Source organism: Musa acuminata, chromosome BXJ3-1 (assembly GCF_036884655.1).
Source record: "Musa acuminata AAA Group cultivar baxijiao chromosome BXJ3-1, Cavendish_Baxijiao_AAA, whole genome shotgun sequence".
NCBI classification, from domain to species: Eukaryota; Viridiplantae; Streptophyta; class Magnoliopsida; order Zingiberales; family Musaceae; genus Musa; species Musa acuminata.
The window spans coordinates 37,535,750-37,557,104 of record NC_088349.1 but is presented as its reverse complement, the minus strand read 5'-3'; the positions used below and the strand labels follow the sequence as shown (position 1 = coordinate 37,557,104).

Sequence of the window (21,355 nt, the reverse complement as noted above, 5' to 3'; positions counted from 1 at the left end):
ATTTATTTTATGTATTTTGGATGGGATCCCTTCTAAAATATGGCTTTGATTGTAATAATATTATTCTACGTAGTAAATGTCAAATGAGTTTTATTTATCACAATGGAGTAATGTGGCGAAGCAATAAAGAGAGAAAAAAAACATCTTGATGATTAAGGTCAAGAATTTAAGTCTTGATCTAAATAATTGGCTATATTATATTTGAATAAAAATAATTAAATTTTAATATAAAATATGTGTTTTATTATTCTAATATAAAATTTTCATATGGCATCCCTAATAACTGGAATCATATGTTATCTATATTTTTAATAAGTCGTAATGCCTCAACTATTTAAGGTGGATAAATTCTTTTTATATCTAGTCTATTTTATATCATTCACATGACTTGTTTATTTTGTGAATATTTTATATATATTTTTAGTTTAATCTACTATTACAGTCATGTCTAGTCCCATACATAATATAACTTAAATATATTTAAAATAAAAATAATTTTTAAAGTATTCATATCAAATAAGATTGATGTAAATTATAATTTTAAGTGTTAAATGTAACTTAAATATATTTAAAATAAAATTTGATTATTTAAGAATTGTTGTCATATAATATAGAATGTTGATATAAATTAAAATCTTAAGAATTAAATAGATGGTGATTGGAGGGTACCTTAAAATTATAATGCTAATAACTATATTTAGACTCGTGTATTTGCAATTTTGTGTCACTGTGAAGGCAAATAAGAATTGAGATCGGCTTCTCCTTTTATCGTCTCTCTTTCGAAGCCAAACCTCCTATGCTTACTTTCGATCTCGAGCTCTCTTGGTGGTACTCCACAAAACCCTAGGTTCCATAGGCCAGGGAACCCCCGGAGGCATGGGGAACTAGGGGCACCCCGGCGATCAGAAGCACGATGGCGACAAGAAGGATAAAAAGATTGAGTTGGCAGCATCGCCGTCCCAAGTCAAACGGAAGCAATGCAGGCAGAAGGGTTCTGAGGTTGTTGCTTGGCTCCCCACCATCACCTTGCTCTATAAGTGCCACCTCCACATCCTCAAGGTCGAGCTCGTCAAAGACTACCTCCTCATGGAGGTGGCGTTCGCCGCCAACTAGGAGCGCCTTTGTCCCTACGAGGAGAAGAACGAGGAGGATTGCTCCAAGTTCGATGATCTTCGGGAGTCGCCGATAAGTGTCAGAAACCTGGACGAGCTCATCGATGAGAACCATGTCATCGTTTCGTCGTCGATTAGAATGAAGTACTACGTTACGATCCTATCTTTTGTTGACAAGGATCAACTGGTATTGGACTATGCTATTTTTATGCACAACAAGGTCAGATTTGCTGGTTTAATGATTTATGGTTTTGGTCGCATGATCTCGGATTGGTGAAGATTTTTAGTGTTTAGGGTGCGAATTGGTTGTGGTTTTCTTGATATACCTAATTTGCTAGTATTCTGATAAAAATAACTTAAAATATTATGTGTATTTACATAGATCACTGGTATTTAGGCTCGACGAACTTGGTTAACTGGAGATTTAGGGTTCGAGTGTTTTGTGGTCAATTTTTATGAGTGAGCATTGTGAAGCATTTGTAGGCATCATACGTTTGCCCATATAATTTCTATTGCCGGGGGTACCTTAAATCTCCAAAAGTTAAGAAGATAACAAAATAATTGAAGTCTATAAGGTAAATGGAGCCCCATTTTGCTAGGATACATAGTAATATGTTAGATTCATGGGTTGGACTATAGGAGATCCAAGTTCTGATGCATAATGTCTGCTTAGTAATCATCAAGTTTTTTTCTTTTTAGGCACTTTGTTTCTTTTGAATGTATCTAAAAGTTTATGTGTTGAATCACTCAATGGTTGCTCCCTCAGATTGATCAACCAACAATACCGATTGCTATTTTTGCCCATTTCTTGACCTCAGTCAGATTTTGATAGTTGCAACTGCTATGCTGATGAACACTATCTTCCAACTCTGTCGAGTGTAAGTACATTAGATCATTTTGCATTTTGGCTTTCCTGAGTAATGGCTTATCTGGAAATTTAATAGTATCACTAACTAGACAGGACATTTCGACATCCTGCAGATAGTGGATCCTATTGGAAGTGCCAATTGGTCCGTGATGCGTGTTGATTGGTCTGAAAGAAAGTGGCATCCAAAAGCATATTGAGCACAAGATGTCACTTTTGAGCTCCCGAAGAATATTTCTGTAAGCATTCTCTCTTTCAAAAATTCATACTTTAGGATGTCCATATGCCTCTAAATTCTTGTTGACTGATATGGGTTTTGTTGACAGTCTATTGATGAGAGTTATCATGTCACCATTGATGAAAAGGTAAATCTTTTAGAACTTGTGTTCATATATGCTGATTCTTTCCTTTTTCTGGTTCACCTATTCCTGATTACTTTCGATAGTATTGTCACAATCACCGAAAGCACATCAGATTAGGCAAAAGTAACTTAATCTTTGCAAGCTGACTGCCAAGTTCTATAGTTTTTCTTTTCCTCTGAGTTACTTCAGTGTATTCATGTGCTTAGGTTTAATGAAGCATATAAAAGGAAATTGGAACATGTTGCAGATATCCATCTAAAATTCTTGCATTTTTATCATAGATAGTGATAAGTGGTAGGACTTTGCAAGAAAATGCTTGTTCTATATGACTACGTCAACCAAAACCTTTGAGACATTATGCAATCATACAGAGTAGCACGATACATGCATGAGGCACAGTACAAATTCGAAGGGATTGATGACCCTTAATCTGAGCCTTTAGAGAAATAAATAAATAAATAATCCGATGGATGAAATTGAATTATTCAATTAGAAGCCGACTTGTAAGAAAATAATGTCATATGTCAAAAGAAGTCAAATATTTTCTCAGCATGTTCACTATTTGGAGGATTGAACTCCAAAGCACCAAAAGCATCTATTTTCATTTTTGTTTAGATAGTATTATTTGGTCCTTTACTATCTCTTACCCATTATGCAAATTCTGCATACTAAAATATTTATTCATGCTTAAAAATAATAACAACAATGGGTTACAAATCGTGACAAGCATGTAAACTACATTGGAATATCGGATAATTGTTCAAAATGATCGACTATGCAGTGTTCCGAATACTGTTACTGTTGAAGCAATCAAATAATTGTTTAATGCCATCGACTGTAACAAATCTGGTTAGTTCATGCCGAATCATAACTAATACTAGAAGAATTTCATTTTCTTTCCATGTTTGACTTGTATTTATCATCACAAAATCATTGCTGCTATCTGTTTTCAGCTAACAATTATACAACACAATCTGGAAGAGAAACTAATCACTCAAACTTGAGTACACCAAATCTGCTATTTAACTGTCCTTCCAGTGTTTTATAATCAAAGACCAACCTCAGCAATCATGTATTTATTTATTTATTTTGCAGAAAGTGGTGACAGTGAAACCTTGTTTGTGGAATGGAATGAAGAGACTTTGCTACTTGTTTGCTAGGAAATTTTATCCTGAAGCTCTTCACAACCTGATGCAGTTGTTCTCTAATGACACCCTCATATGAGACACATCAGCAGGAACACCATTGTTTGGTCTGGTTGTGCCTCCTGACATCACATTGTTGAGTCAATTGCTCCATGAAATCCATGCCAATTCTTGAACTCAAGCCACCTCATTTTGACACCAAACTCCACCATGTAGCAGCAGAAGATTGTTGGAGGCAATTGGGATGATTTGAATCTATGTTTCTCTTTAAGTAGGGATGAGGTGGATACTACTTTATTTGATGGTGCACTCCACCAAGTACTGGTCGTCTCTCTGTTTTGTGTTTTCCTGGTTATTTGATCTCTTGAGCAGCAAAATTTTGTTAGTCCATTTAACTTTATAGAGTGCTCAATTCTTTTGTAGAGAGAGAGAGAGAGAGAGAGAGAGAGAGAGATTATAAAACACTTTCTTTGTGAAGTCTTTATGGCAAATCTCTTTTTTTTTTTTGAAAGAAAACTGAAGCACAAAAAGAAGTGAATAATTTGGTTAGCAGATTCATAAAAGATGTCATTAAAAAAACTTAAAACAATAGAGAACAACTTTAACAATAGAGAACAACTTTAACTTAAAACAATAGAGAACAACTTAAAAGTTCTGAACAACTTAACTACTTTAACTCAATGAACATTGCCAAATTATTTCTCGATATAATATTGCCCATGTTAATGGATAAGGGAACCAAACATATGCTTTATTTCTTTGACTGAACTTGCCAATTAATTAAGTATTATCATTCGAGTGCTGAACATTGACTTATAGTTTAATGAAAAGGATTAATGGAGGTGAAGTCCTATGATATTGATGTGAAAAATGAGATCATGGAAAAATGGAAAGCTTATTTGCATTATCTATAGCAATATGAATCAGTGAAATCTAAAAATGCACTTTGTTAAGGATCATTTTTCCAGTGGTTTGGACTGACCATTGACTGATGCATATCATCATCAAGACTCCCAGTTTCTAATTTTGGTGGTATTCAACAGTTGCAAAATTTATTTAAATATAGATCGACATAATATTTAGGAACTTTAAGACCAGAAGGGTGGATGAAGAACTCATTCATACATAATATCCTTATAAGTGCACTAATAAGATGCATAAAGCAAACTCGCACTATAATTTCTTCATTCATATTCCTTATGGCAGATAAATTGATGAGTTTCTTTAAGCTAAGGCAAAATTGAGGTTATGCATTCTATGAAACCAAGTTATAATTAAGTGTACTATCTCATTTCCGTTCTATACTATAAGAATTCCATAGGAGTGTAATTGGGTTTATGTGATAAACTTGAAAATTTTCCCAAGGATATAAATAAACAAACTGTTCTACTGTCGTTGGTGTTTGCTAATGATAGGTTTTCAATCTCTCCCTTATTAGAACAAGTATAATTTTGCTGAGTATTGGTTGCCAATGAAGAGTGATGTCTGGAGTAGAGAAAATTAGCTCAACATGGTCTCCAAAGATCTTTCCACGATAGAGGTAACTGAGGCCAACCTTTTGAGGTATTGGATCTTCTATTTATAATATGAAGAGATTTGTTTGCATATCTTGAGTAACAATGAAGCTTATGTGTTGCAATAGAGATGCATTAAACTATTTCTTAAACATTAGTTCAAAATATCAAGTTTATAGAGACATTAAAGAGCTTATTTATCCTATTTCACTCTGATCATATGATTTAATTATTTTCGGTTCTGAATATCGTGTCTAAATGCTAGTATGTCTTTTTCATATTCAATTATCAAAAATCACTATTTTGAATGTTTATGCTAGCTTTTACTTTGAACTATAACTTTTGTCTTAACATCATGTTTGCATTTCCTGTAGTTTGACTAGTATCATTTTCAATTTTAGGCTTTTCATGGTTGCTAATTTTTGGCATCTAGAATTGATAGTAGTAATAAAATTTAGTTAATGAGATTAACATCAATAACATATATGTGTTAAGTATTTGTATTTCAAATTTAGAAGGGCTCATACGAAAAAACCATCAACATTGCAAAAATCTGCATGCAATTTCCCAAATAAATAGAAACATAATTTAAACTTTTTAAATAAAATTAAGAAATCAGAAACTTACATCTACAAAAAGGGAATTATATTTTGGATTTTTTTGTTCAATGAGTTTTTAAGAGGGATCAGAGGATCACACTGGAATATGACATAATATAAAAAATTAGCAAAAAGTTATCAATTAAACCATTGACCTTCCAAATCTAATTTCATGAACAAAAACTTGAAAAAAAGGTAATATTTCAGTTCAGATTGACTCTCATGAATCAAACTTGGCCAATCTACTATTACTGTTTTACTTGTGATTAATTGAGATTATTGGAGTTATAAGAAAGAGTGGAAAAAAAAGGGAAAGATGATGGCCTCAACTTCAACTGTCCCTAACATGCAACACTCCCCTGGCCGTGCTGTCATGGCCCAAGCATGACTCACCACAAATCCTTTTAATACTTACAGTAGAAAAAGTTCCTTGTACAAACAAATGATTTGCATAACTAAAATGATGAATTTCTCGTATCTCATTTATATATATTGTTGTTCATGTTACCACCAATTCTTTTTCTTTCTCCTCTAACTATCAAAATGAATGGCAAATTAACACTGTTTAGGATGTTGGTTTCATGTTAATTAGTTCTCACATTAGTTCTGTGCTTGTAGTTAATCTATGTTTGTTCAGTTCTTCCCCTTTAATTAACTTCTGATTTCTATTATGATATAGTTTTTGTATAATACATTCTTTTTATCACTTAATTTTTCTTATACTCCTCAAATTTGTCTGAAGAAATGATTTTGCGTTGTTTTAGTTGCCTCTTAATCTGCAATGGCTTTGTTCACTCCATCAGTTCTTGTAATGCAGAAGGATTTGCTGACTTCAAGCGATCGCTCAACGAGATGCCATCAAGCATCTATCTTTTCTCATTCAACTAGCAGTGTTGAGAACTTGCTCTTTCTCAGAGCACATCCTGTCTCCACCAATCTACTATGCAAACCATCATCTTTGACAAGACACCCTGAAGGAGGCCATTTTTAGATTTACCCATGAGTGGCAGCCAGTGCTATTTATATGATTCTTAGAAGTTTTCAGCTTCATGTGGCAACAAGTTCTAGCTTGATGATGTCAGTGAATCTCAACAGTTTGTTCCAGATATTTTGAATGGAATATTTGAAATAGCAATTGAGATGGAAAAGATTGAGAAGAATTCATTGAGAAGCAAAATGCTGGAGGGGTATCTTATGGTAGCTCTGTTTGTGCCATCAACATCAACCAGACTTTCCTTTGAGCCAGCTATAAAAAGGTTCGGAGGAGAAGTTTTTGATTACAGAAGAAGCACGTGAATTTTCTTCAGCCATGAAGAGAAACTCCTGAAGGTATGATCTTAATTATGGATAATTTTGTGGTGTCCAGAATTGTATAAGGAAGACTTAACGAGTGGAAAGCATGATTTGCAGATATAACTACAGTTGAAGGTTACACAGATATAATTGTTTTAAAACATTTCAAAAGTGGAGTTGCTAGATGGCAGCTTCAACAGCCAATATTCTTTTTTATAAAAGCTGGGATGATCAAGGACAGCATCCAACACAGGTAAAAGGAATAGTATCCCAATGTTATCTTGTTCAGGAAGGATGATAAAAACAGAAGAAGACAACTGGAGGTTTTTATGCTGCATTTTCTCTCAGATGATTCTGATGTATGCATGATTTGTTGACAGCCAGGTTTTCTATGTACGGAAGTTTGCTTCACCATTAGAACTACATGGGAAAAAATACTTGAAACCTCAATGAATTATGATGACATAATTGTTCTTACTTGTCAGATTAGGAAGTGCATTACTTCATCAGAAAATGTTCCTTAAGGTTGCTGTGAATTCTTTGAGGTCATCATAAGGAAATAGAAGTCAACCGGTTCATGATGCTAGTTGTAATAGAAAAATCAGATATTGGTATGAATTGCTAGCCTCAATGTATAGGTACTATCGAGAGATATTTCACAAGCTGATAAGCACCACAATAATGCATTAATTTTCTTGGCATGTACATTGTGAACAAAGCTCTGGTTTTCTAGAAGTGGCTTCGAGGAGTGATGTTGCCTTATCAAGCTTGCGTTCAGAAAGAAAGATTTGGTGAGATTATGCATAGACCTTTATAAAGAAATTCATGGCAAGTGCATTGTGGACAAAGAGGTGTTAGATGTGCTTCCTAAGCATCCTCACCCAAGACTTGATGAGGTACGTGAACATGTCTGGAACCATTTCTTTCTTAGTATGTAGAACAAAAGATCCATTGTCTCAGCAACCAACACTTAATTTTCACAAAGATAATTGCCGAAGAAATGCAAGGTTTACTTTTATTTGAGACTTCCTTTTTTTTCTTTTCTAAATACTGCATCCTCTATTTGTGTCAGTGATTTAAAAAGCGCTAAGCGTCAAGGTTCATAAACGCCTAAGGCGCTAGGCGCTCGCCTGAGCGAAGCGAGTCACTAAAATATAAAAATATATAATATAATTATTTAAAATTTTAAATATAATTATTTAAATATAATAAATTTAAATAAATAAAAAATAATTATATTAAAATCAAAATAATATATTATTAATCTAATAAATATAAATACTATTATTAATATATTGTTAATAGTATACTGTATACTGTTAATAATATACTGAAGGAGAAGAAGGATGAGGTGTGTTAGGGAGTGCTGATTGAGAAAAGAGGAAGCGGGAGCGGGAGCGGGAGCGGAAGCGAGAGCGACGAGCGGCGACAGCGGCAGTAGCAGCGAGCAGCGGCAACGGGAGCGGGAGCAATGTCTGTTGTTTTCTGTTGTTTTTTCCTTCTCTTATTTGAATATTTTCAAAGTGGCTCAAAACATTTCTTGAAAATAAAGGAGAAATGTCTTATTTAGCTTGTCTACCTCTTGTTTTGGACTTCTCCTAGGAGTAAAAACAAGTGTTCGGTGCAATCCTTATTGAAGAGACAGCTGCAGAGATTGAAATATAGTTTTCTTGAAAAACTTTCTTACAGCTGGTTGATACTTATTTTGTCTCCTCTGCAGTGTAACCTACACTGAATGGTCTGGAATATTTTTTTTGGTTGAATCAATATGCAACTTGACTTGTTTATAGGTGTGGGTGAAGAAACCGGTCAAGCTACATCTAGCTCTGGATTTTTCCAATCCAGTTTTGCAGAATTATTATGTACCTGTATGTTATTCAACTGAAGTGTAAAATAATTATTGGTCTTTGTCCTTTTTATCTTAGCCCGTGCTTTAGATGTTTCTAATCCTTACCTTTTATGCATCTTCACATGACATGATACATAATGATATGCTTTTTACTTGGCGGCTTTTGTTCACATAATTGTTAAATTCTGAAATATTATATCAGGATATGTTGTTAATGAGTGGATAAATGGGTGATTAGATTAAAATGTATTTTGCAGATCTTGTCTGTTGTTGGGCTTCTTCAGGATGAACTTGATCCTATGGTTTCTGTCATGAAAGTTGAAAAAGCTCCTTTGGAATCTTATGCTGATATTGGTGGCTTAGATGCACAAATTCAATAAATTAAAGAAGCTGTTGACTTCCTTTTACTCATCCTGAGCTGTATGAAGATATTGGAATTAGGCTTCCCAAGGGAGTTATACCATATGGGGAGCCAAGATGAGAGTGTAGCATGTGAATTTCCATAACATGGACTTTACAACTTTGCCCCACACATTCTTTACCCTCCCTCTTCTCTATTCTCTCAATCTCTATTTAGTTACATTTGTATTTTGTGTTTATGTGTGCTATTTATTGGCTCTAACTCTAGCGATAACACTTTATTGATTTGTATAGTTTAGTATATCTATCAGCATTTATTATGAGTAAATAGAGAAGAGAAATGAGAAAGGATGTTTTTATTGCCTATGTACTTCTTCTTTACCAATGGATGTCTTTTTTTAAAAAAAATTGAACTTCTATTATTGCAAATTTACAATCTAGATGGTGGTGGCCAATTAAAAAAAAAAGCTTAACTGAGTTTCACTTTAGAATTGGAATTATCTTTCTCTTGTGGGTTTGCGACCTAAAAGGTTTTTGCTATACAATTTGTGTTGCATGGTGATCTGAATGCTGTGGTATCTGCATTGGTTATTACAAAGTCCTTATTTTCGTACTATTTATGAATGCTTAATTTCAGGCTGTGGCAAACTCAACTTCAGCAACTTTCTTGCATGTTTTTGGAAGTGAGTTGATTCAGAAATATTTGGGTGATGGCCCAAAACTTGTTAGAGAACTGTTTAGAGTGGTAGATGAACTTTCTCCTTCGATAGTCTTTATTGATGAGATAGAAGCAGTTGGCACCAAAAGGTCAGTCGATGAGAAATAAAAGTCCCACTTTTTTCTTTCTCTTGTATGTAAATCATAGTTAAAATTATCAGACTATTCTATCTGACCAATTTTAGATATGATGCTCATTCGGGTGGTGAGCGTGAAATACAGAGAACGATGTTGGAGTTGCTGAACCAGTTAGATGGTTTTGACTCAAGGGGGGATGTTAAGGTCTTGCAACCAACAAAATTGAAAGCCTTGATCCAGCCTTGCTTCGACCTGGTCGTATTGATGGGAAGATTGAATTCCCGCTGCCAGACATTAAAACTAGATATCGTATTTTTCAGGTTTGTTATGCTTCATGAACAAATACAGGATGCTTACAGAACACCAGTGCATGTTTTTGTACACTTTGCGGGTTCTTGCTAAATTCTTATTTTCATGTTAATTTCTTTAGATACATACCTCTAGAATGATGCCGGCCGATAATGTCAACCTGGAAGAATTTGTCATGACGAAGGATGAGTTCTCTGGAGCTGATATCAAGACAATCTATACTGAATCTGGCTTGCTTGCTTTAAGAGAGCGTAGGATAAAGGTGTGTCACATATTTACATGTAAAATTGTATTCTTTTATATAGAAGGTTATTGTTAGATAAAGCTTTTGTTATTACACTAATATTATCAGCAATTGTTATTGTGGTTTTATATACCTTTTGTTTGGGATATATACATGCTTTTTAAAATGGATATTGACTTTTGAATGCCAATTGTCCATACCCTAGGGATTTTATGAATTTTTCCTATGTTCCTATTAATGTTCAGAAATTGATCACTTAAAAAGTTAACCACTAAAAGATAGGAGAACTTTTCATATTACCTCTCCTATTCTATAAAGGTAACTCATTTCTTTATAATTTAAATGTGATGGTTCATGTAAGTTGTATTTAGTCTATGTTCTCCATTAGATTGCTTTTCAGATTCATATTATAAAGCTATATTGTCCAGATGACTTCTTCTGACCCCAGTTATAGTTCCTGGTATGTATTTATAAAGCCACTAATTTACCCGAATGAGGGTTCCTTGTTGATTCAAGTTTTTATTACTTCTCTTTCTTGGGGCAAGAGGAGCATGACCATTTGAGGAAGCATCAATCTTTATTAGTGTATCATTGCTCTGGATAAAACTTGTTATAAGAAGTAGAATAAAGAACCAGAAACGATCATTCTTTGGGCTAGATGTAATAAAGTTATTTACCTGTTGAGGGAGATTTACTTACAAAAGCATATTGGAAATTTGTTCAGGTGACATTTTTGGTGATCTCTGAACACTCAAGTCTATGCTTCGTGTTTTCAAGTCTAAAGGTCTACAACCAGGTTTAGAAGCTCGGTCGACCTCTGGTCTTGACACCTTGTTGCATTGGTATCTCACCAGTTTATCGGGCAATATTCCAACCTTTTTCACACATTATCAGTAAAAGATAATACAAAAACAACACCATTTGATACTGAACCATATGATCCATACAGGTCCTTACTCAGGCTAATTAAGGATTGTTATAGGCTCTAAACCTCCACCAATGTGTCTTAACAGTGGTTGACCACTGAAATAGTTTGTCATGCTGCTAGAATAGAGATCCTCTTCTTCCTCCAAAAATAGAAAATGGAAAGGAAAGATGCTACTTATCTATTTTGTTCCCATTTCTTATGACAGCTTATCTCTCGTATAGAGAAGTGATGTGGTGATGCCTTGGCTCTTGGAAATGTCTTGATCTCGTCTTAATTTCTGATTCTCTGTTCTTTGTTTTTCTTTTCCCAATTCTCTTCTATAGCCTTGAGAAGTGAGACAATTTGGGAGAGAATCATTCAAGGCCCTAAATAATGAAATAAAGAAAAATTCAACTTAAAAAGTAAAATATAAACTGAATAAGATCAGTTCAACGTAAAAGAATATGGTTTGGCTTATAAGTAAAATTCTTGCTCTTGGGCACATGTTGGATCATATAGTTGATAAGAAACAATACGAATAATTCAAAACTAATATTGTTGATATGGATTCTGATGGTTTTCAAATGTTTGTTTTAATCAAAAGTTTTTCAAACAAGATCGTCAAATACTTGAATATTATCCTTGGTTTGGTGCATATTAAGTTTGACAAATCTGATATGGTAGGGACATACCCAACAAATGGAATATTAACTAGTCTTCTTTGAAGAGACACTCTCACTTGACTAGTTTGAGTTGGACTACACGTCTTTAGTGGTTGGATCGGCTAGTTGAATTTGACTTGCATTGGATTAAGAGTTTAAACTAATACCCATTTGCTTTATCTTGCATTCCCAAAGTGTCCTAAGTTACATATCTCAGTAATTTGTAGCTACATCATCTTACTCTCAGGTAACTCATGTAGACTTCAAGAAGGCCAAGGAGAAGGTGACGTTTAAGAAGAAGGGGTGCCTAAGGGACTCTACATGTGAGTTATTAATTCGCTTGCCTCATAACATGAAGGTTTGTCTCATATGTCGCTTTTGATTATCGTGATTCTCAATATATTATTTTTAGATGTTTGTTTGTGGACCTTGATGATCGCAAATTGGATAACAAAAATGGTTCAACATAAATAATCTTTTGAGAAATATTGTGCATCTTCATGCCCAAGTTGTAATCACATACCTTTTATATAAATGTGTTGTGTTTATATGTCTTAAGAAATCAAAGAACTAATTACAGAATACCCCTTGTATTTAACTACCTTGAGCATCTCGGTCCTTATGTTTTAAAAAATTTCATTGGCATCCCTATAATTATGAAGGTAAAACATTTAGGTCTATTTACCATAATGTTGTTCGTTTTATCAACGGAAATTCAAAAACAAAAAAAAGGTAATTTAGCATTCTAGTTGACGGTAGTGGATGACGTCGGTGGTGGCGGATGATGGCATTGTTGGGGGTTGCAGGTGGCTATTGTGGATGAGGAGAGTAGCGGTGAGAGGTAAGAGTGCCTTTGCTTCGGCGTCAGCGTCGGCATCGTTGCCATTGTTTATGGAAAATCTTAAAATCTTTATGGAAAATCTCTTATTCTTTATTTTGAAAGAAAACAGAAGCACAAAAAGAAATGAATAATTTGGTTAGCAGTTTCATAAAAAATGTCATTAAAAAAACTTAAACAATAGAGAACAACTTAAAGTTCTGAACTTCTAAGATCTGATCTCAAACACATGCTATATGGTATCTTGTGAACATATTGAATGACAATTATTATCTAATGGATGTTAATATGTACAACATACTTGTAATGTTATGATGTATAAATCAAATGTAATGTTCTAAATCTCATTAAAATCTGATATAATTTCTAAATTATACATAGAAATGATATAATAATATTTCAAATAATAAAAGCCTATCTATTGTGAGGAGGAAGAACAACTTCATGGCTTGCTCAGCTCTTTCACAGGATAATTGATATCAAAATTAGTTGCCCGTGATGTTTAGAGAGAGAGAGATTATCTTCTTCTCCTTTGCTTTAAAAATTATATACATATATATATATATGTATATATATATTATTGGTGAGAATTCTGAAAACATTTTATGCTAATTATTAAATCATTATAGAGATAATTTTTTGGCTAAATACTGAAGACAGCATTTTATTGTGTTTGTAATGAATAAGCACACCGCAACCTTTTTTCTCTCCCGTACGACTACTCAGCACGTGAATCGCACATGTTTCGGATCCGTTTCGAGTGGATGTCGCATCGCACATGCTTCGGACCCGCTTCACTAGAAGATCCGATTCCAGTTGAACTTAACGCGGCCTATATATACATATATCCTCAGTCTCCACCCCCATCCCACTCCCGCTCTCGCTCTCTCTTCTCTTCCTCCTTCGATCTCTCTCCCTCTCTTCGTGTTTGGCTTCGCCGTCCTTGGTCAATCCTCCGCCGTGCCCTCCTCTCTCTCTGTCTCTCTTCGGGCGAAGATGAAGCGGCCGGTGAAGTTCATCGCCGACCCTAGGGCACGGCGCACCGCGTTCAAGAAGAGGAGGGCCTGCTTCCTCAAGAAGGCCTATGAGCTCTCCACCCTCACCGCCACCGACGTCGCCGCCATCTCCTTCGCTCCACATGATGCACCTCCCGGCGCCGTCCCCGACCTCCTCACCTGGCCTCAGGACCGGAAAGAGGTGGTCCGCATTATCCGCCGCCTCCCTAAGTACGGCGACGGCGCCGGTCCCGGCATCAATAAAACGCCGAAAATCAAGCCCCCGGAGGAGGTTGCCGTCGACCAGGCGTGGGACGACCAGGGGGCGCTTTGGACCATCGTGAGGTCCCTGCTGGAACCAGAGATCCTGGCCCTGAGAAATAGCGGAACTAAGTTACCGGAGGAACCGGAGTGCTCGAGCTCCCATCACATCCTAGGGCTTCAAGATCCTCTTCCTCCTCCTCCTCCTCTCGCGGCGGCGATCGTCGACGATGCCTCCGACCCCACTGCCATGAGGATTCACGAGCTCCTGAGTATGCCCGATACCTTCTACGGGAACGATGAGGCCTCCTTCGCTGAGTTGCTGCACCTGATGCAACAAGAGTAGACCAGCAACATCTGCGATAACTTCTTCAGCTACAAGGAAAATGGGTATTTTTTTTCTTTTTATTGCGAAGTTGGATACACAGTCAAAATCTGTCCTCTGATTCCACGAGCAATAAAATCAGCTTCTTTTTAAACAAAAATCGTGCAAAATTTTACTGGTAACATCTATTCAGCAACCAGAGTGCCAAATAGATGACTTGCATACACCATTGTTTCATACTTGTTTACCTCTCAGTACTTCTTTACATTTAGATTAGCTCAAGAAATAATAAGATTTTCTTATGCATTTTGTCTTTCCGACAAGAGTTACTTGACAGCAGTATCCAATTTTAGGCTTTTAGCCAATGATCTAACACTAGCGAGTTAAGAACTGCTTTCATATTTTATCCTTTCTCAATCAGTGCCATCTTGTGTTTCAATGGGTCATAGAGGAACTCTCAATTGTTCATCTCCTTATAAGTACATTTATAAGAGATGAATTATCCTACTTTGCTTTGATCATATGTTTTAATTGTTTATTTTTGGGGTTTTAAGTATGCTGTCTGCAGTCCTATCACAATCACTTTTGCCTCGAGTGCAGGTATGTCTTTGGCAGGCATATTCATCTACCAAGTTAGCTGTTTTTAAATGTTTATGCTTGCCTTTACTCTGAACTATAACCTACATTGTCTTACATTATCTTGGCATTTACTGTAGTTTAACAAGTATCATTTTCAGTTTAGGCTTTTATTCATGATTATTCAATTTTGGCACCTAATTCATGATTGTTCCATTATACTAATACATCCACCGTGTCCCCATTTTTTCTATTGGACATCATGTCTCGTAGTCAGCCTTAACAACATTAACTCAATGAACATTGCCAAATTATTTCTCGATATAATATTGCCCATGCTAATGGATAAGGGAACCAAACATATGCTTTATTTCTCTGGCTGAACTTGCCAATTAATTAAGTATTATCATTCGAGTGCTGAACATTGACTTATAGTTTAATGAAAAGGATTAATGGTGGTGAAGTCCTATAATATTGATGTGAAAAATGAGACCATGGGAAAATGGAATGCTTATTTGAATTATCTGTAGCAATATGAATCAGTGAAATCTAAAAATGCTCTTTGTTAAGGATCATTTTTCCAGTGGTTTGGACTGACCATTGACTGATGCATCTCATCATCAAGACTCTCAGTTTCTAATTTTGGTGGTATTCAACAGTTGCAAAATTCAATTAAATATAGATCGACATAATATTTAGGAACTTTAAGACCAGAAGGGTGGATGAAGAACTCATTCATACATAATATCCTTATAAGTGCACTAATAAGATGCATAAAGCAGACTCGCACTATAATTTCTTCATTCATATTGCTTATGGCAGATAAATTGATGAGTTTCTTTAAGCTAAGGCAAAACTGAGGCTATGCATTCTATGAAACCAAGTTATAATTAAGTGTACTATCTCATTTCCGTTCTATACTATAAGAATTCCAGAGGAGTGTAACTGGGTTTATGTGATAAACTTGAAAAATGTCCCGGGGATATAAATAAACAAACTGTTCTACTGTCGTTGGTGTTTGCCAATGATAGGTTTTCAATCTCTCCCTTATCAGAACAAGTATAATTTTGCTGAGCGTTGGTTGCTAATGAAGTGTGATGTCTGGAGCAGAGAAAATTGGCTCAACATGGTCTCCAAAGATCTTTACATGGTAGAGGTAACTGAGGCCAACCTTTTGAGGTCTTGGATCTTCTATTTATAATATGAAGAGATTTGTTTGCATATCTTGAGTAACAATGAAGCTTATGTGTTGCAATTGAGATGCACTAAACTATTTCTTAAACATTAGTTCAAAATATCAAGTTTATAGAGACATTAAAGAGCTTATTTATCCTATTTCACTCTGATCATATGGTTTATTTCTTTTCGGTTCTGAATACCGTGTCTAAATGCTGGTATGTCTTTTTCATATTCAATTACCAAAGATCACTATTTTGAATGTTTATGCTGGCTTTTACTTTGAACTATAACTTTTGTCGTAACATCATGTTTGCATTTCCTGTAGTTTGACTAGTATCATTTTCAATTTAGGCTTTTCATGGTTGCTAATTTTTGGCATCTAGAATTGGTAGTAGTAATTAAATTTAGTTAATGAGATTAACTATAATAACATATATGTGTTAAGTATTTGTATTTCAAATTTAGAAGGGCTCATACAAAAAAACCATCAACATTACAAAAATCTGCATGCAATTTCCCAAATAAATAGAAACATAATTTAAACTTTTTAAATAAAATTAAGAAATCAAAAACTTACATCTACAAAAAGGGAATTATATTTTGGGATTTTTTGTTCAATGAATGTTTGAGAGCGATCAGAGGATCACACTGGAATATGACATAATATAAAAAATAAGCAAAAAGTTATCAATTAAACCATTGACCTTCCAAATCTAATTTCATTAACAAAAACTTGAAAAAAGGTAATATTTCAGTTCAGATTGACTCTCATGAATCAAACTTGGCCAATCTACTATTACTGTTTTACTTGTGATTAATTGAGATTATTGGAGTTATAAGAAAGAGTGGAAAAAAAAGGGAAAGATGATGGCCTCAACTTCAACTGTCCCTAACATGCAACACTCCCCTGGCCGTGCTGTCGTGGCCCAAGCATGACTCACCACAAATCCTTTTAATACTTACAGTAGAAAAAGTTCCTTGTACAAACAAATGATTTGCATAACTAAAATGATGAATTTCTCGTATCTCATTTATATATATTGTTGTTCATGTTACCACCAATTCTTTTTCTTTCTCCTCTAACTATCAAAATGAATGGAAAATTAACACTGTTTAGGATGTTGGTTTCATGTTAATTAGTTCTCACATTAGTTCTGTGCTTGTAGTTAATCTATGTTTGTTCTGTTCTTCCCCTTTAATTAACTTCTGATTTCTATTATGATATAGTTTTTGTATAATACATTCTTTTTGTCACTTAATTTTTCTTATACTCCTCAAATTTGTCTGAAGAAATGATTTTGCGTTGTTTTAGTTGCCTCTTAATCTGCAATGGCTTTGTTCACTCCATCAGGTCTTGTAATGCAGAAGGATTTGCTGACTTCAAGCGATCGCTCAACGAGATGCCATCAAGCATCTATCTTTTCTCATTCAACTAGCAGTGTTGAGAACTTGCTCTTTCTCAGAGCACATCCTGTCTCCACCAATCTACTATGCAAACCATCATCTTTGACAAGACACCCTGAAGGAGGCCATTTTTAGATTTACCCATGAGTGGCAGCTAGTGCTATTTATTTGATTCTTAGAAGTTTTCAGCTTCATGTGGCAACAAGTTCTAGCTTGATGATGTCAGTGAATCTCAACAGTTTGTTCCAGATATTTTGAATGGAATATTTGAAATAGCAATTGAGATGGAAAAGATTGAGAAGAATTCATTGAGAAGCAAAATGCTGGAGGGGTATCTTATGGTAGCTCTGTTTGTGCCATCAACATCAACCAGACTTTCCTTTGAGCCAGCTATAAAAAGGTTCGGAGGAGAAGTTTTTGATTACAGAAGAAGCACGTGAATTTTCTTCAGCCACGAAGAGAAACTCCTGAAGGTATGATCTTAATTATGGATAATTTTGTGGTGTCCATAATTGTATAAGGAAGACTTAACGAGTGGAAAGCATGATTTGCAGATATAACTACAGTTGAAGGTTACACAGATATAATTGTTTTAAAACATTTCAAAAGTGGAGTTGCTAGATGGCAGCTTCAACAGCCAATATTCTTTTTTATAAAAGCTGGGATGATCAAGGACAGCATCCAACACAGGTAAAAGGAATAGTATCCCAATGTTATCTTGTTCAGGAAGGATGATAAAAACAGAAGAAGACAACTGGAGGTTTTTATGCTGCATTTTCTCTCAGATGATTCTGATGTATGCATGATTTGTTGACAGCCAGGTTTTCTATGTACGGAAGTTTGCTTCACCATTAGAACTACAGGGGAAAAAATACTTGAAACCTCAATGAATTATGATGACATAATTATTCTTACTTGTCAGATTAGGAAGTACATTACTTCATCAGAAAATGTTCCTTAAGGTTGCTGTGAATTCTTTGAGGTCATCACAAGGAAATAGAAGTCAACCGGTTCATGATGCTAGTTGTAATAGAAAAATCAGATATTGGTATGAATTGCTAGCCTCAGTGTATAGGTACTATCGAGAGATATTTCACAAGCTGATAAGCACCACAATAATGCATTAATTTTCTTGGCATGTACATTGTGAACAAAGCTCTGGTTTTCTAGAAGTGGCTTCGAGGAGTGATGTTGCCTTATCAAGCTTGCGTTCAGAAAGAAAGATTTGGTGAGATTATGCATAGACCTTTATAAAGAAATTCATGGCAAGTGCATTGTGGACAAAGAGGTGTTAGATGTGCTTCCTAAGCATCCTCACCCAAGACTTGATGAGGTACGTGAACATGTCTGGAACCATTTCTTTCTTAGTATGTAGAACAAAAGATCCATTGTCTCAGCAACCAACACTTAATTTTCACAAAGATAATTGCCGAAGAAATGCAAGGTTTACTTTTATTTGAGACTTCCTTTTTTTTCTTTTCTAAATACTGCATCCTCTATTTGTGTTTTGACCCCCATAAACAAAATCACCTGATATCTCTTAAACAACCATTCATGGCGAAGTGACTAAAACTTGATTAATGTTATGCAACAAAGGACCAAAATTTATGAAATTGCATGGATGGTGATCCTAGAGCTGTATATTTCAAACAAGCCAAGAATGGTCTTTATGTTTGAATCACTCCATTGATGCTGCTGCTGTTTTGCTGGTAAGTATCGATACAAACTATTTCTTTTATTTGTTTTACGTAATTCGATAGGCCATTTTGACATTATCCATTGTTACAGAATTCTTTTTTCTGCTTCTGTGTCCATTGTTAATGGCTGAAAAACAAGTATCTTAATTTCGTCAAAAGATTGCTAAGCTAATGTTATAAAGAGATTAGATTGACTGATTCTGTTTCTTAAAGATGTGATGTGATTAACAGAAGCAGAAAGGAGTATGAAAATTTAATGCTATTTTGCCCATCTCATCATGATGAGAAACACTAATTGTATTTATGCTCTGAATACTTGCTTGCTTGTTTCTTGTAAAATTAACTATTTATTTATTAATTTCTGCTTCTGTGTCCATTGTTAATGGCTGAAAAACAAGTATCTTAATTTCGTCAAAAGATTGCTAAGCTAATGTTATAAAGAGATTAGATTGACCGATTCTGTTTCTTAAAGATGTGATGTGATTAACAGAAGCAGAAAGGAGTATGAAAATTTAATGCTATTTTGCCCATCTCATCATGATGAGAAACACTAATTGTATTTATGCTCTGAATACTTGCTTGCTTGTTTCTTGTAAGATTAACTGTGTATTTATTTATTAATTTTATATATTTTGGATGGAATCCCTTCTAAAATCTAGCTTTGATTGCAATCATATTATTCCACATAGTAAGTGTCAAATGAGTTTTATTTACCGTAATGGAGTAATGTGGTGAATCATTAAATAGAGAAAAAAAAACATCCTGATTATTAAAGTTAAGAATTTAAGTCTTGCTCTAAATAATTGGCTATATTATATTTGAATGAAAATAATTAAATTTTAATATAACATATGTGTTTTATTATTTTAATACAAATTTTTCATAAGGCATCCCTAATAATTGGAATCATGTGTTATCTCTTCCACGGTATTTCTAATAAGTCGTAATGCCTCAACTATTAGGATTGATGAATTCTTTTTATGTCTGGTCTATTTTTATATCATTCACATTGACTTGGTTGTTTTTTGAATATTTTATATAATTTTTTTAGTTTATTCTTCTATTGCAGTCATGCCTAATCCCATATATAATATTACTTAAATATATTTAAAATAAAACTAATTTTTAAAGTATTCCAATCAGATAAGATTGATGTAAATTATAATTTTAAGAGTTAAATGTAACTTAAATATATTTAAAATAAAATTTAATTTTTTAAGCATTATTGTCATATAATATAGAATGTTGATGTAAGTTAGAATCTTAAGAATTAAATAGATGGTGATTGGAGGGTACCTTAAAATTAGAAGGATAATAACTATATTTAGAGGGGTGTATTTGTAATTTTGTGTCACTTTGAAGGCAAATGAAAACTGAGATCGGCTTCTCTTTTTCCGCCTCTTTTCCAAAGCCAAATCCCCAAGCCTTACTCTCGATCTCGAGCTCTCATGGTGGTACTCCTCGAAACCCTAGGATCCATGGGCTAGGGAACCCCCGGAGGCATGGAAAACTAGTGGTGCCTCGGCGATAGGAAGCACGATAGCGACAAAAAGAACAAAAAGTTCGAGTACTACGTTAGGATCCCGTCTTTTGTCGACAAGGATCAACTAGAACTGGACTTTGCCATTCTTATGCCCAATAAGATCAGTTTTGCTGGTTTAATGATTATGGTTTGGTCGCATGATCTCGGATTGGTGAAGATTTTTAGTGTTTAGGGTGCAAATTTGATGTGGTTTTCTTGATATACCTAATTTGCTAGTTTTCTATAGAAAATAACTTGCAATATTATGTGCATTTGCATAGATCACTGGTATTTAGGCTCGACGAACTTGGTTAGCTGAAGATCTGGGGTTCGAGTGATTTGTGGTCAATTTTTATGGGAGAGAATTTCTTGCATTATGAAGCCTTTGTGGGCATCATACGTTTGCCAACACAATTTCTATGGCCGGGGGTATCTTAAATGTCCAAAAGTTAAGAATATAACAAAAGAATTGAAGTCTAGAAGGTAAATTGAGCCCTATTTTGCTAGGATACATGGTAATATATTAGATTCATGGGCTGGAC

General features: G+C 34.7%; 1 pseudogene; it reads left to right on the top strand.

The window, feature by feature from the left end:
* The first annotated feature begins 858 nt into the window (after positions 1-858).
* Positions 859-12,343, top strand: LOC135629260 (26S proteasome regulatory subunit 4 homolog B-like; annotated as a pseudogene).
* Positions 12,344-21,355: the final 9,012 nt, after the last annotated feature.